Below are 17,517 nucleotides of genomic sequence, written 5' to 3'. Positions count from 1 at the left end.
ACGCTGCGGAGCGAGCAGGAAAACACGGAGCGGATTAGGGGAATCAGTGGATCTTTAGCGGAGCGATAACAGAACGTTTTGATGGGAATCTTCTGGAGGGTTAGGGCGGGGGGCGAGAGGGGCACCTCAGCTGATGAGGGCAGAAGGGCAGTGGCTCTAGCCACCGGGCCACCCCCCTGTGCACGGCCCTGCTTTAGAGGACTTGGAGGAAACCACGTGATTCATATGGATTAGGTGACGTTTTTTGCGATTCACTTTTTCAAACGTGAACAGGTAAATCGTTCATCAGAGGGATAAGTTAAATCTCTCAGGTTTCATTAGCCTACGATATCTCAGTTTTTCTTTCTAAAATTAACGGAATTCTTAAATGTTTTGCAACTACTTAATGAGTGATCATGACAGTATTTAGATTTTTTTTTTCTAACGTTAATAGAAAACGTAACTGTTAGTGTTGTTTTTATTTTTTCCCCCATCTTCAAGTTTGCATGACGTGTGACATTTGGAACCTCATTATGTTTCTAGGTAAGATTTGTAATACATTTACGTTTACTTTGTGTAACCCTTCACTAAATTTGATACAGACATTGGCTGCGTTCGAAACCGCATACTCAATGAGTAGGTACTTAATTTCAATAAGTGAGTCATTCCACGAAACCGGTACGATTTGGACAAACACATTTTTGGATTTTTTACTTTTATGTATTACTTTTCTGAACAACCCACAATATTAATTACATGTTTAACTTCCAGAAAATCATATTTTCCCACCTCAGGCATCAAATCCCTATCATTATTGGTAATTATTTTAAGATATGGGCACTATTAGTCTTCAACCCCGTTATGGACACTATGGGAGCTCTCTGAATATGATTATAAAATATATTTGTAATGAAATCAACATTTTCCTAATCATATGTCCCTCACACTAATTCAGTAATTGTAAATGTAAAATTTACATATAATTTTACACTTATGCTATACTAAAGCCTGAAATGGGCACTTTTTGTGACAGCAACCTCATCATTTTTGATCAAAGATGTGGCTTAACTTCAGAATTTTAACTAAAATCAGTATTCTTATGATTGCTCTGAACATTTCTGACTAAGTTCAACAAACATTAAATTACTTATTCATAAACTTAAAAAAAAATTAATAGAAATGTAGGTGTGACGGGGTTGAGACTAAGATTAACAGGGTTGAAGATGGTAACGGGGTTGAAGAGACAAATACAGCTAAACATATACATCGTTGTTTTTTTCTCAAATTCACTGAAAGATTTTCTATGACCACTGTATTTCATTATGTAACCAAGAAAAACAACATATAAATTGCAATTGCAACTCAGTTTTATTAACCCGACTGCAGGAAAAACAACAATAACTTTAAATACATTAGAACATTATAAACTGACTAAATAGGTCATCAAAATAAAATATATTACTTGTGTGCTTTTTTGATGTGTTTGTGTGTCTGTGCGAACATGTTTTTGTGTGTTTTTTTGCATGTGCGCGCGCTTCGTGGCAAAAAAGTAACGGGGTTGAGTGTGACGGGGTTGTGATTTTTTGCTTGAAAATGGCCACTGCTCTACATGTAGTGAACAACAAGAGAGTACATGGCATTCATTGTATTAATAAATCATGTATATTTTTGAAATAACAAAGATAATTTTCACAAGTAATAGAATTCTATCTTTATTTGATGTAACGGGGTTGAGTCGTTGAGCTTGACGACCACAATATCAGATTCTAAATAAGTTATAGTTATAAAAGAAGGTGGTAACTTGCCTGTGTCTACACACAGTGTTGTTCAGAAGACTTCTATGATGTTAATTCATGTTATTGATGTCACATATAAGGATCTGTTCATTAGTTTTATGGGGGAGAATGGTTTGTGTAACGGGGTTGAGGGATTACTGAGGGACGGAACTAAATAATGTGATTTTAATAAATAATCATGAATTTACTTAGAAAAAAAACATTACCAGCAAAAAAGCACAGATAGATATTCATGGGAATGGCAAAATGTATGGACTTTTTTCTAATTATATTATTCATATTCCAAGTACACTTTCAAAGAAGGCCATGAGGGACATGACAAAATAGGTGGTGTCAACTGAAAAACAAGATAATTTCTAATATAAAGATAATATGTATGTCATTATTTTTAAACTTTATTAAAGGAGACATTTCAATTGATACAAAAAGCTTTTAAGAATAGATTTTGGTGACCCAATAGGTAAAATACACTTAAAAACTTCAGAGGGACTCAAATCGTACCGGTTTCGTGGAATGACTCAAGTACTTACTTAACGAGCGCTAAAAGAGTAGGTACTTTATAGCCAGATCTCGTTGAGTATGAATGAGAACCGGACATCTGCCATGTTGACGTTATCATGTGACCTACGACGCGTTATCACAAGCGCAACAACTTAAAAGATTTGAACGACACGTTTAATTAATCTGTCTGTAAATATCATGATATTGATTAAACTTGCTCCTTTTGTGGACTTTTTGAAGAAACTGCTGCCCATTTATTTTGTGAGTACATTTAGGGTTGATTTAAGTTCTTATACCCTACTAATGTGACCCACCGTTTTATCCTTAACGATATTTATTTTTATTACGAAATCCCAAAATTGTCATCTCTTAAATGTTGTTAATTTCTTTATTTTATATCCAAATATTTTCATCCATAAGCAAAAGTGGCTTACTGCTTTATGTTTTCCTCTTTTTCTTGTTAAATTTAACTCTCGTTTCATCCCTCAGGCCTATAAATAACAGAAAATGCATTTTTTAAATGTATTATATAATTAATTATTTAAGAAAATATATATTTAGATATTCAACCTTATAGGTTTTTTCCTGTGTATAAAATCTCATGTTTGCAAACCCATGAATGATATATATATATATATACATATATATAGGCCTATAGATAGATATATATATATACACATATACCTCATAACATCAGTAACTCGACAGCCCTACCTAGAACGGTTTTCCTCAGCGTTTGTAATGTCTGCACAAAGGGCAGCTGTGCGAAGATTGGAGAAAACTGTTGATTTTATACTCGAAAAATTTAAGTATCATTATTAAAAATTAATATTACCCCAGAACGAATTGCATTGCTATCCCACCCCAAAACATACAATAATAACAACGATAAATGCTGACCAATTAATTATATTACTTTTTACTGAAAATGATATAATTCAATAAAACAAACAAAATGTAATGTATGTCATTTGAAATAGCTATGCATGAATACACTCTAGATGTGTATATAGCGAACATACCTACATTTTCATTCAAACAATAAATAAAGCATGAATTAATTGTATTTTATTTACTGACAACAATGAGAAATATTAATAAATTAGTTAAAGAATGAATCAAAGTCACCATCACACAATAAACAAATGCATATACAAGTCAACACATGAAACAAAGCTTTATTCAAACTACAATCATGTATGTAGACTACAGGCGCTGAACCCCACATCCTTCTGCCATCTCAACACAGCGGTTCCCATTCTGCGGCTTTATTCTGATGACTCAGCTGACCGCCAGAGGTGAGCCGTTCCCTCGTGCCGGAGGTTGTTGCGTGATGTGTTGTGCTTCACAATCTGAGGCAATAAGGGCAGGTGGAGTGATGGAGGGTCTCATGAGGGCAGGTGGAGTGATGGAGGGTCTCATCCATGGCACCATCTCCAGGATTCAGCTCTGGGCTCCTCATCCTCAGTACTCACACCAGTCTGCTGACATTTCAGATGCTGCAAAAATGCACAAACATAACACAAAAGCAGTCATTATTTTTAGAAGACAAAAATGCTTTTTTTCCACAAATGCCGCCATCATCTTTCCTTGCAGGTCCTGCTCCACCACAACAGCTGTGCAGCAAATGCACAGAAATCAAGAATCAGAAAAGTGCTGTAGTAGCTCAGTTTGAAATTACAATAATTTAAATAAACTACAACTTAATATTTAAATAGTTGTTGTTATTCATTTCTGTAATGTCACAAAGCCTTTGATGGCAGCATTCAGCTTCATGAGACTCACATACCTCTGTGATTTATGAGCTCAACACTACATTTACATGTTGAGGTTGTTTTAACTTTTTATCCTACATAAATGTTCCTTAATTTATCAACAGTACTAATGGACAAATAAAATAGATAACTTATGTTTAGTTACTTTATAGATTGGTTCTACATAATAGCACACATCACTCAGATGCCTATTTCATGTCTATTAGACGTAGTAATCTGCAATTCTTATAGAAGAGTTTCTTGCCAGATATTAAATAGACATTTAGTAATTGTATTTAAGATGTATACGGTTTAAAATGTATGCAAATCCACTTTGGAGACGTATGTGTCCTTACTGGAGCTTCTCTGTTAGCTATATGTAAGCTGCTCATCCTATCCCATAATAAAATGTGATTTACAGCAAAATCACAAATATATAGCGTCTTTACACCTTCAACAATTCAACAGTTTACTGTACAGTAGTTCAACACATGCGATCATTTGATTTGTAAAACTCACATTTGAAAACAGTCTCGTCCGTCATCCTTTCCGTCACGTTCGAGTATGACCTATCCTTCTTCTTCTTTTTTATGACGTATCCTCTCGCGTGGCCTCCTGGGATAGAAGAGTATCCATCGGTTGAGCACTCAAAAATCTGTCCAGAATCAGTAAGCCATCCGGGAACTTCTCGCCTACTCTTTTATGAATATCGATGTTTCGAACGTACTGCTTCCTTCACGTACTGTTTTCGCCTACTATATAGTAGGAAAGTAGGCATATTCGAACGCACTTAAGTCCGAATCTCGCGATAATTAGTACGTCGCCCAGGTAATTCTCGCCTACTCTTTTGGATTCGTACATACTTTTTCGCTCGCCTACTCTTTTTCCCATACTAAATAGTAGGGAAGTATGCGGTTTCGAACGCAGCCAATGTCTGCCTATGGACCAGTCAAATCAGAAGCCTAGAATTCGCCTGTAGAGAATAGGATGTCCCAACAATAATGAGTCACTCACACAAGGTTTAAGTTGTAACTGATTAAGTATAATGAAAAAGTTTGTATTCAATAATTTCAAGATATTCAAGAAAACAGAGATAGATAAAATAAAATACAGGAAATAGAAAAGTAAATAAAATACAATCAAGTGTGCGTCTCAAACAAATTAATTTCTTTAAACACTTTTGTTTAAACCTTCTTAGGTTTCACTCATATTTCAGTGGTTCTTTTGGAAAATAAAAGAAAAAAATAAATAAAATTTAGAATTCAATTTAGTCACCACCTGTAACACTCACTTCACCTTATAATTAAATTTTAATTTAGAATATAATCAATTCAAGCTAAACTCCTAATCTGATTCCTTTTGAAATTCTTCTCTTATCTTCTAATTTTTCAAAACAAAATAAAAGAATGGACAAAAAAAAACAAAAACAATTACCTTTGATCAAGCAACACAAAATAAAACAAATAATTAATAAATTCACATTTAAATTCTTTTTTTTCAGGAATTTAACCTTTCAATTTCGACATGAGTTGAGTGCAGTCTCTGAAGTTATGGCTGAAATGGGTAATGACAATGATTTTGTCCGTTTCTCCTCGTGAATGAAATTCCTCCCAGTAACAGTGAAAAGTGTGAGAGCTGTTATAGTTCAATTTCCTACCATCCAGTTCGGCAACGATAATGTCAGTTTCAGGCAATCGATCAATACTCGTTGTTAGACTCGTGCGGCTCGCCAGTCCCGACTCCCTCCGCGAACATGAGAGTTAAGACAAAATCCAGGAACTCCAATCCGGAAAGATTCGATTTCACAGCAGCATCAACTCAATTCACAGCACACACTCGACGACGATGAAAAATTAAAATCAGGAAAGGACAAGAAGAAAACAGAGAGAATACAAAACAAAACAAAAAACCTGACCTTGAATACAAGATCAGAAAAAACCTTGTTAGTTTTCCATAACATAACGTTACACATCACATCATTTAACAGTGTTTAACACGGCATCAAAATGGCGATTGCGTTTCACATACAACGTGCAATCATTTCGTTCACCAAATGTGGTTATGAAGAAAATACATTACTTATAAAATAAACAGATTTCTCATTTACAATTCTCTAATACAAGCATGTCATGAACATTTAACCCAAATGGAATAAAAGTGTAACTCACCAAGACCAGATGAGCTTGAATATAAACCTTTTTTTTAGGTTTGAAGAACGGTTACAACTCAGAAAAATCCTTTTCTCTTCCTCACTCAAAAATATATTCGTATTATAAGTCTCTGTTTCTCAATAAATAAACCTCAATTTGTGAACGCGCTGTGTTACAACGGCTGCTTCTCCGTAACTGCGTCACATATGCGGTTTCTCCGTAACTGCGTCACACAGTATAAAATCAATTTAACTCTTTTTCTCGGTCTCTTTCATATCAAATTTACTTCTCTTCCACTACATCGTCTCTGGAACAATATACATGTAATTCTCATCAAGTTTCTCAAAGAAGATAACTTATCTCTCAAATTTCCTTGGAGAGATTCAACTGACGTCTGCTCTCGTCTGCGATAGCAATCAAAAAGAACGCGGTCTCTAACTGCGTGCGAAATATGGAAAACAGAAATGCACTCTCATTGGTCAATCCTCCCAAATAAAACTAATTTTAATTGGCTATTTTAAAACGCATGAAAATAATTTATGAAATGAAAAGAGAATTTATATAGGATATATATAGGATTTGAATTTTCTAATTCTTTGTTAATACTGTTTTTTTAACCTGGGTTACACCCTCCCCCTGTTGATCTTATGCACGTCCTCGGGCATGCATACGGCTGTGTTGTCAACACTGACAAAGGGTCACCCGGTACCATGACACAATTACCCCAGATCAAATTTGAATTTTCTTCGGATTGAACAAAAGCATTACTTAGTCCTTGTAATAAGGACTGGACTACTGAAATTAAAGGATTTCCTAATTGAGGATAATGAAACTTCTTTGGGGGTTTGGTTTGCCTTGAGGAACGTCTAACACCATCAGACTGGGGGTCATCTTCCTCTGACATACCCTCTTCAGGAACTATACCAGGTCTAGGACAATTTCCCTCATCCTGAACAACCCTCAGATCTTCAAATAGACTCGGGATTACATCCTCCAGCGACTTATTCACCAACCCATGGTTAATACAATCATCCTCCCCAGACACTATTACAGTGTCATCTGCTCTATCTTCTCCAGGATCAACATCCATATTCTCAGACTCCACTCCATCACTTACAGGCAAGTTCTCATTCACGTCACACACTTGTTCGTTTACCTCACTAACCTCAAACTGTTTTTCTTTCAGGGAATCAACATTTGTCTGACTGGTTCCTGCCGATTCAACTTCAACAGTGTCTGTGATTTGGAAATTCCCCAAATTATAGGAAGAACTTTCAGGTGGTATGTAACGTGTAACCACTTCTACTACATCTCTGGGTAAAAAACAATTAGACTCATTCTCAGAACTCTCTTCATCGTTTGAATTTCCCTTCTCATTAGCATTTTCCGTACCCAACTGAGACCTTGCTCGACGTCTTTGACGCACTTTGGGTAAAATTGTCTCAATGGGCCATAGTCTTGGAAGGAGCGGAGAGTCAGAGTCAGAGTCAGAGTCAGGATGTGCTTTAGGAGGACTCTGAGTCAGCTTGTTTGTGGAAGTCTGCGTGTTCCCTCCAAGAATAAACCCTTTCCCACTGAATGGAATGACATTTCTGATGTCTTGTAAGCCAGAGCCTGTTGTATTGCTGGGAGGCTTTGAACTCTTGGAAATCTCACTGGAAGGATTTTTGTCTTTCTTTTTGTCCCTTTTGCCTGTTTTCCCATAATTCTCTGGCTCTTTCATTTTGGCGTATGTTCCACCACAGGTCCTTTGGTGCTCAGCCCACCAGAGATCTCTGGCCGAGGGAGGTCTGTTCATCGCACGCTTTACGTAGCCAAATCCTCTGTTTACATGTGCGTAGTGATATTGGCTTGATTTCGGCTGTGACCTACTTACATTTTCGATGCTGATTGGTTGAAAATCGAGCTCAACCGTTTTAGACGTCTCAATACGCAATCAATATAGTGCGCCAATAAATACAATTTTCTCATTAACTGCAGGAAAATGCGTGGAGAACTTTTTGCTTGGATACCTTTTACTAACGTTGAACATATTGAGCAAAAGAAAAAGTAGTGCCCCGTTTGTCGGAACGAAACCCTATTTCTAGGCCTCTTTTAGGCTACTGACAGCGGCCTACAGGGAATCCGTGTGTCCACCACGACAAATGAGCCTCATTGACTTTGTATGGGTGTTGTTTGCGTGGTGCCGACACGTAATTGTAACACATTACGTGCCACCACCACGCAAATCGGGGTTAAGGGGTCGTGTTCATTTCACGTAATTCTGTGAGATCAGGTTGCACATGACATACACACTGCGATATGATTGCCTGATTCAAAGAAAAATAAATAAAAGGTAAACAAATAAAATATAAATGAGAGCACAATATTTCTAAATCTCAACATTTACAGCACAAACCAGCACAAACGGAGCACAAACGATTGAGCATAGTTTGACGACGTTTTGCGTTGGGTGGGGGGCCAACTTCACGCAGGTGTTGCTAACACTGATCTATATAGAATGACATTATATAGATCAGTGGTTGCTAAGCACCCAAAGACGCCGCCGATCACAACACAAACGTAAACAGCCGGTAACAGCTGGATATTTAGATCATGTCGACAGACAAAGAGCTGGGAGCAAACTCGCAGGAGCTGGTCGGATCTGACAAATCCAGTGACCTGAGCACTGTGCTAGACTCCATCCTGCAGCTCATGCAGATCAATGCCTCCCTGCTGGAGCTGTCGGGCCCGCCTCGGGGGCTGGAGGTCAGGGCGCGGGTACTGCAGGACAGAGTGCAGGGTGTTTGAGGACTGGAAGCGGGCGCAGGAGGCTCTTCCCGCCGCCCTGCCAGAGCCGTCGAATCCACCTCCGGTGCTGGAAGAGAGAGTGCATGTGTTGGAGGAGAGGCAGCTGGTGCTGGAGGACAGGGAGCAGGCGTAGGAGGCTCTTCCCGGTGTGAAGATCGCCAAGCCCGTGAAGGTCAACGCTCCTCGCGTCGGTGGCAAGCGCTAAGCTCATGTTTCACTGTTGTGTGTTAATAAAGGTTTCTGCATCAACTCGAGTCCCCATGGATTGATTTCATTGATGTTCAGTGATAGTGACATTAAAGATACAATAAGAATTTTTAGCCACAAGAGTGCGCAGTTCCCAACAATAACTTTTTAGTAAGTAAGTAAGTAAGTAAGTAAACTTTATTTATATAGCACCCATCACAGAAAGAATCACAGAGTGCTTTACAAGTAGCAAGTATACCATTTAAAAAGCATCATACAAACATTAAAACATAAAACATAAAAGCACAATCAACTAAAAGCTTGTCTAAATAGCAGTGTCTTCAGCTGTTTTTTAAAAGAAACAACAGAATCGGCCACACGCAATGACAAGGGCAAGGCATTCCACATTTTTGGAGCAGTCGCCTGAAAGGAGCGATCTCCCCGAGTTTTAAGGCGGGTTTTAGGTACCATCAGGAGATTTTGACCTGAGGAGCGAAGAATACGAGACGAAGAGTAAGGGGTCAACATGTCAATGATATATTGAGGCGTCTGTCCATGTAGTGCTTTAAAAGTTAAAATTAAAATTTTATAATCAATTCTGTATTTTACCGGAAGCCAGTGGAGAGTAAATAAAATTGGAGTAATGTGTGCCCTTCTGTTTGTTCCTGTTAAAAGCCTGGCTGCGGCATTTTGAACCAGTTGGAGACGTCTCAAAGAACAATTGTTAAAACAAGTAAAAAGAGAATTGCAATAATCTAACCGTGAAGAAACAAAAGCATGAATGATCATTCATAATGTACTACAAATGTACTTTCTTGTATTTAAGTGTTTTTTTAGTGCACTCAAGTACACTTTTTTTTCACCTGGGATAGCTAAATGATTAAGCTTTTAGTGTGTTTAAAGTAGGCTACTTTAAACACTTAGGCCTACTGCAATATATTTGTAATATTTATGATTTTACCATTTTAATATTTTAGATTTTTTGTATAATGTACCAACTTCTAATGTATTATAAACATTTGTCAACTATTATTAAGCATTGCAATAAGCACTTAAAATTAATGTTGTTCACTTTTACTTGTTTGTAGGCTACTTGTAAAGGGCTGTTGTCCATTACATGATATGTTTTTACTACTGAAATTCCCACAAGGATATCAACATCATATTATTTTAAATGCATCATAGATACATTTTCCAAAGATGTTTAAATGTTGTTCAAAAATATGTTGTACTTGTTTAAATTTGAAAAACAAGAATAACACACTTGACTAATCCTGATTGGTTCCAGAGCCGTTGAACGTCTGTGATTGGTTCTTGTGATAATTATGATTTATGAGCTCACAGTCCTCACTCACTCAGAGCTTGCTGTGCGTTCACTGAATGTGATTATATTTCTAATAATTTAGATTAAGTCTAAATTTAAACTGGAGCGATCGTGTTTCTTTAGAGGACTTGGAGGAAACCACGTGATTCATATGGATTAGGTGACGTTTTTTGCGATTCACTTTTTCAAACGTGAACAGGTAAATCGTTCATCAGAGGGATAAGTTAAATCTCTCAGGTTTCATTAGCCTACGATATCTCAGTTTTTCTTTCTAAAATTAACGGAATTCTTAAATGTTTTGCAACTACTTAATGAGTGATCATGACAGTATTTAGATTTTTTTTTTCTAACGTTAATAGAAAACGTAACTGTTAGTGTTGTTTTTATTTTTTCCCCCATCTTCAAGTTTGCATGACGTGTGACATTTGGAACCTCATTATGTTTCTAGGTAAGATTTGTAATACATTTACGTTTACTTTGTGTAACCCTTCACTAAATTTGATACAGACAATGTCTGCGTATGGACCAGTCAAATCAGAAGCCTAGAATTCGCCTGTAGAGAATAGGATGTCCCAACAATAATGAGTCACTCACACAAGGTTTAAGTTGTAACTGATTAAGTATAATGAAAAAGTTTGTATTCAATAATTTCAAGATATTCAAGAAAACAGAGATAGATAAAATAAAATACAGGAAATAGAAAAGTAAATAAAATACAATCAAGTGTGCGTCTCAAACAAATTAATTTCTTTAAACACTTTTGTTTAAACCTTCTTAGGTTTCACTCATATTTCAGTGGTTCTTTTGGAAAATAAAAGAAAAAAATAAATAAAATTTAGAATTCAATTTAGTCACCACCTGTAACACTCACTTCACCTTATAATTAAATTTTAATTTAGAATATAATCAATTCAAGCTAAACTCCTAATCTGATTCCTTTTGAAATTCTTCTCTTATCTTCTAATTTTTCAAAACAAAATAAAAGAATGGACAAAAAAAAACAAAAACAATTACCTTTGATCAAGCAACACAAAATAAAACAAATAATTAATAAATTCACATTTAAATTCTTTTTTTTCAGGAATTTAACCTTTCAATTTCGACATGAGTTGAGTGCAGTCTCTGAAGTTATGGCTGAAATGGGTAATGACAATGATTTTGTCCGTTTCTCCTCGTGAATGAAATTCCTCCCAGTAACAGTGAAAAGTGTGAGAGCTGTTATAGTTCAATTTCCTACCATCCAGTTCGGCAACGATAATGTCAGTTTCAGGCAATCGATCAATACTCGTTGTTAGACTCGTGCGGCTCGCCAGTCCCGACTCCCTCCGCGAACATGAGAGTTAAGACAAAATCCAGGAACTCCAATCCGGAAAGATTCGATTTCACAGCAGCATCAACTCAATTCACAGCACACACTCGACGACGATGAAAAATTAAAATCAGGAAAGGACAAGAAGAAAACAGAGAGAATACAAAACAAAACAAAAAACCTGACCTTGAATACAAGATCAGAAAAAACCTTGTTAGTTTTCCATAACATAACGTTACACATCACATCATTTAACAGTGTTTAACACGGCATCAAAATGCGATTGCGTTTCACATACAACGTGCAATCATTTCGTTCACCAAATGTGGTTATGAAGAAAATACATTACTTATAAAATAAACAGATTTCTCATTTACAATTCTCTAATACAAGCATGTCATGAACATTTAACCCAAATGGAATAAAAGTGTAACTCACCAAGACCAGATGAGCTTGAATATAAACCTTTTTTTTAGGTTTGAAGAACGGTTACAACTCAGAAAAATCCTTTTCTCTTCCTCACTCAAAAATATATTCGTATTATAAGTCTCTGTTTCTCAATAAATAAACCTCAATTTGTGAACGCGCTGTGTTACAACGGCTGCTTCTCCGTAACTGCGTCACATATGCGGTTTCTCCGTAACTGCGTCACACAGTATAAAATCAATTTAACTCTTTTTCTCGGTCTCTTTCATATCAAATTTACTTCTCTTCCACTACATCGTCTCTGGAACAATATACATGTAATTCTCATCAAGTTTCTCAAAGAAGATAACTTATCTCTCAAATTTCCTTGGAGAGATTCAACTGACGTCTGCTCTCGTCTGCGATAGCAATCAAAAAGAACGCGGTCTCTAACTGCGTGCGAAATATGGAAAACAGAAATGCACTCTCATTGGTCAATCCTCCCAAATAAAACTAATTTTAATTGGCTATTTTAAAACGCATGAAAATAATTTATGAAATGAAAAGAGAATTTATATAGGATATATATAGGATTTGAATTTTCTAATTCTTTGTTAATACTGTTTTTTTAACCTGGGTTACACCCTCCCCCTGTTGATCTTATGCACGTCCTCGGGCATGCATACGGCTGTGTTGTCAACACTGACAAAGGGTCACCCGGTACCATGACACAATTACCCCAGATCAAATTTGAATTTTCTTCGGATTGAACAAAAGCATTACTTAGTCCTTGTAATAAGGACTGGACTACTGAAATTAAAGGATTTCCTAATTGAGGATAATGAAACTTCTTTGGGGGTTTGGTTTGCCTTGAGGAACGTCTAACACCATCAGACTGGGGGTCATCTTCCTCTGACATACCCTCTTCAGGAACTATACCAGGTCTAGGACAATTTCCCTCATCCTGAACAACCCTCAGATCTTCAAATAGACTCGGGATTACATCCTCCAGCGACTTATTCACCAACCCATGGTTAATACAATCATCCTCCCCAGACACTATTACAGTGTCATCTGCTCTATCTTCTCCAGGATCAACATCCATATTCTCAGACTCCACTCCATCACTTACAGGCAAGTTCTCATTCACGTCACACACTTGTTCGTTTACCTCACTAACCTCAAACTGTTTTTCTTTCAGGGAATCAACATTTGTCTGACTGGTTCCTGCCGATTCAACTTCAACAGTGTCTGTGATTTGGAAATTCCCCAAATTATAGGAAGAACTTTCAGGTGGTATGTAACGTGTAACCACTTCTACTACATCTCTGGGTAAAAAACAATTAGACTCATTCTCAGAACTCTCTTCATCGTTTGAATTTCCCTTCTCATTAGCATTTTCCGTACCCAACTGAGACCTTGCTCGACGTCTTTGACGCACTTTGGGTAAAATTGTCTCAATGGGCCATAGTCTTGGAAGGAGCGGAGAGTCAGAGTCAGAGTCAGAGTCAGGATGTGCTTTAGGAGGACTCTGAGTCAGCTTGTTTGTGGAAGTCTGCGTGTTCCCTCCAAGAATAAACCCTTTCCCACTGAATGGAATGACATTTCTGATGTCTTGTAAGCCAGAGCCTGTTGTATTGCTGGGAGGCTTTGAACTCTTGGAAATCTCACTGGAAGGATTTTTGTCTTTCTTTTTGTCCCTTTTGCCTGTTTTCCCATAATTCTCTGGCTCTTTCATTTTGGCGTATGTTCCACCACAGGTCCTTTGGTGCTCAGCCCACCAGAGATCTCTGGCCGAGGGAGGTCTGTTCATCGCACGCTTTACGTAGCCAAATCCTCTGTTTACATGTGCGTAGTGATATTGGCTTGATTTCGGCTGTGACCTACTTACATTTTCGATGCTGATTGGTTGAAAATCGAGCTCAACCGTTTTAGACGTCTCAATACGCAATCAATATAGTGCGCCAATAAATACAATTTTCTCATTAACTGCAGGAAAATGCGTGGAGAACTTTTTGCTTGGATACCTTTTACTAACGTTGAACATATTGAGCAAAAGAAAAAGTAGTGCCCCGTTTGTCGGAACGAAACCCTATTTCTAGGCCTCTTTTAGGCTACTGACAGCGGCCTACAGGGAATCCGTGTGTCCACCACGACAAATGAGCCTCATTGACTTTGTATGGGTGTTGTTTGCGTGGTGCCGACACGTAATTGTAACACATTACGTGCCACCACCACGCAAATCGGGGTTAAGGGGTCGTGTTCATTTCACGTAATTCTGTGAGATCAGGTTGCACATGACATACACACTGCGATATGATTGCCTGATTCAAAGAAAAATAAATAAAAGGTAAACAAATAAAATATAAATGAGAGCACAATATTTCTAAATCTCAACATTTACAGCACAAACCAGCACAAACGGAGCACAAACGATTGAGCATAGTTTGACGACGTTTTGCGTTGGGTGGGGGGCCAACTTCACGCAGGTGTTGCTAACACTGATCTATATAGAATGACATTATATAGATCAGTGGTTGCTAAGCACCCAAAGACGCCGCCGATCACAACACAAACGTAAACAGCCGGTAACAGCTGGATATTTAGATCATGTCGACAGACAAAGAGCTGGGAGCAAACTCGCAGGAGCTGGTCGGATCTGACAAATCCAGTGACCTGAGCACTGTGCTAGACTCCATCCTGCAGCTCATGCAGATCAATGCCTCCCTGCTGGAGCTGTCGGGCCCGCCTCGGGGGCTGGAGGTCAGGGCGCGGGTACTGCAGGACAGAGTGCAGGGTGTTTGAGGACTGGAAGCGGGCGCAGGAGGCTCTTCCCGCCGCCCTGCCAGAGCCGTCGAATCCACCTCCGGTGCTGGAAGAGAGAGTGCATGTGTTGGAGGAGAGGCAGCTGGTGCTGGAGGACAGGGAGCAGGCGTAGGAGGCTCTTCCCGGTGTGAAGATCGCCAAGCCCGTGAAGGTCAACGCTCCTCGCGTCGGTGGCAAGCGCTAAGCTCATGTTTCACTGTTGTGTGTTAATAAAGGTTTCTGCATCAACTCGAGTCCCCATGGATTGATTTCATTGATGTTCAGTGATAGTGACATTAAAGATACAATAAGAATTTTTAGCCACAAGAGTGCGCAGTTCCCAACAATAACTTTTTAGTAAGTAAGTAAGTAAGTAAGTAAACTTTATTTATATAGCACCCATCACAGAAAGAATCACAGAGTGCTTTACAAGTAGCAAGTATACCATTTAAAAAGCATCATACAAACATTAAAACATAAAACATAAAAGCACAATCAACTAAAAGCTTGTCTAAATAGCAGTGTCTTCAGCTGTTTTTTAAAAGAAACAATAGAATCGGCCACACGCAATGACAAGGGCAAGGCATTCCACATTTTTGGAGCAGTCGCCTGAAAGGAGCGATCTCCCCGAGTTTTAAGGCGGGTTTTAGGTACCATCAGGAGATTTTGACCTGAGGAGCGAAGAATACGAGACGAAGAGTAAGGGGTCAACATGTCAATGATATATTGAGGCGTCTGTCCATGTAGTGCTTTAAAAGTTAAAATTAAAATTTTATAATCAATTCTGTATTTTACCGGAAGCCAGTGGAGAGTAAATAAAATTGGAGTAATGTGTGCCCTTCTGTTTGTTCCTGTTAAAAGCCTGGCTGCGGCATTTTGAACCAGTTGGAGACGTCTCAAAGAACAATTGTTAAAACAAGTAAAAAGAGAATTGCAATAATCTAACCGTGAAGAAACAAAAGCATGAATGATCATTCATAATGTACTACAAATGTACTTTCTTGTATTTAAGTGTTTTTTTAGTGCACTCAAGTACACTTTTTTTTCACCTGGGATAGCTAAATGATTAAGCTTTTAGTGTGTTTAAAGTAGGCTACTTTAAACACTTAGGCCTACTGCAATATATTTGTAATATTTATGATTTTACCATTTTAATATTTTAGATTTTTTGTATAATGTACCAACTTCTAATGTATTATAAACATTTGTCAACTATTATTAAGCATTGCAATAAGCACTTAAAATTAATGTTGTTCACTTTTACTTGTTTGTAGGCTACTTGTAAAGGGCTGTTGTCCATTACATGATATGTTTTTACTACTGAAATTCCCACAAGGATATCAACATCATATTATTTTAAATGCATCATAGATACATTTTCCAAAGATGTTTAAATGTTGTTCAAAAATATGTTGTACTTGTTTAAATTTGAAAAACAAGAATAACACACTTGACTAATCCTGATTGGTTCCAGAGCCGTTGAACGTCTGTGATTGGTTCTTGTGATAATTATGATTTATGAGCTCACAGTCCTCACTCACTCAGAGCTTGCTGTGCGTTCACTGAATGTGATTATATTTCTAATAATTTAGATTAAGTCTAAATTTAAACTGGAGCGATCGTGTTTCTTTAGAGGACTTGGAGGAAACCACGTGATTCATATGGATTAGGTGACGTTTTTTGCGATTCACTTTTTCAAACGTGAACAGGTAAATCGTTCATCAGAGGGATAAGTTAAATCTCTCAGGTTTCATTAGCCTACGATATCTCAGTTTTTCTTTCTAAAATTAACGGAATTCTTAAATGTTTTGCAACTACTTAATGAGTGATCATGACAGTATTTAGATTTTTTTTTTCTAACGTTAATAGAAAACGTAACTGTTAGTGTTGTTTTTATTTTTTCCCCCATCTTCAAGTTTGCATGACGTGTGACATTTGGAACCTCATTATGTTTCTAGGTAAGATTTGTAATACATTTACGTTTACTTTGTGTAACCCTTCACTAAATTTGATACAGACAATGTCTGCGTATGGACCAGTCAAATCAGAAGCCTAGAATTCGCCTGTAGAGAATAGGATGTCCCAACAATAATGAGTCACTCACACAAGGTTTAAGTTGTAACTGATTAAGTATAATGAAAAAGTTTGTATTCAATAATTTCAAGATATTCAAGAAAACAGAGATAGATAAAATAAAATACAGGAAATAGAAAAGTAAATAAAATAAAATACAATCAAGTGTGCGTCTCAAACAAATTAATTTCTTTAAACACTTTTGTTTAAACCTTCTTAGGTTTCACTCATATTTCAGTGGTTCTTTTGGAAAATAAAAGAAAAAAATAAATAAAATTTAGAATTCAATTTAGTCACCACCTGTAACACTCACTTAACCTTATAATTAAATTTTAATTTAGAATATAATCAATTCAAGCTAAACTCCTAATCTGATTCCTTTTGAAATTCTTCTCTTATCTTCTAATTTTTCAAAACAAAATAAAAGAATGGACAAAAAAAACAA

The 17,517-nt window shown here is 37.2% G+C and overlaps 1 long non-coding RNA gene across 1 annotated transcript; it reads right to left on the bottom strand.

Moving 5' to 3' along the window:
- Positions 1–3,437: 3,437 nt before the first annotated feature.
- On the bottom strand, positions 3,438–4,962 carry LOC311067255. The gene is made up of 2 exons (XR_014603203.1): positions 4,550–4,962; positions 3,438–3,775 (listed from the first exon to the last, which is right to left on the bottom strand). It is a non-coding gene; the product is annotated as an uncharacterized lncRNA (long non-coding RNA).
- Between the last annotated feature and the right edge of the window lie 12,555 nt (positions 4,963–17,517).

The sequence above is a fragment of the Abramis brama genome (genome assembly GCF_963993115.1).
Source record: "Abramis brama genome assembly, chromosome: 17".
Lineage (NCBI taxonomy): Eukaryota > Metazoa > Chordata > Actinopteri > Cypriniformes > Leuciscidae > Abramis > Abramis brama.
Note: the sequence above shows the minus strand (reverse complement) of the source record. Positions and strands in the feature narration are given on the sequence as shown.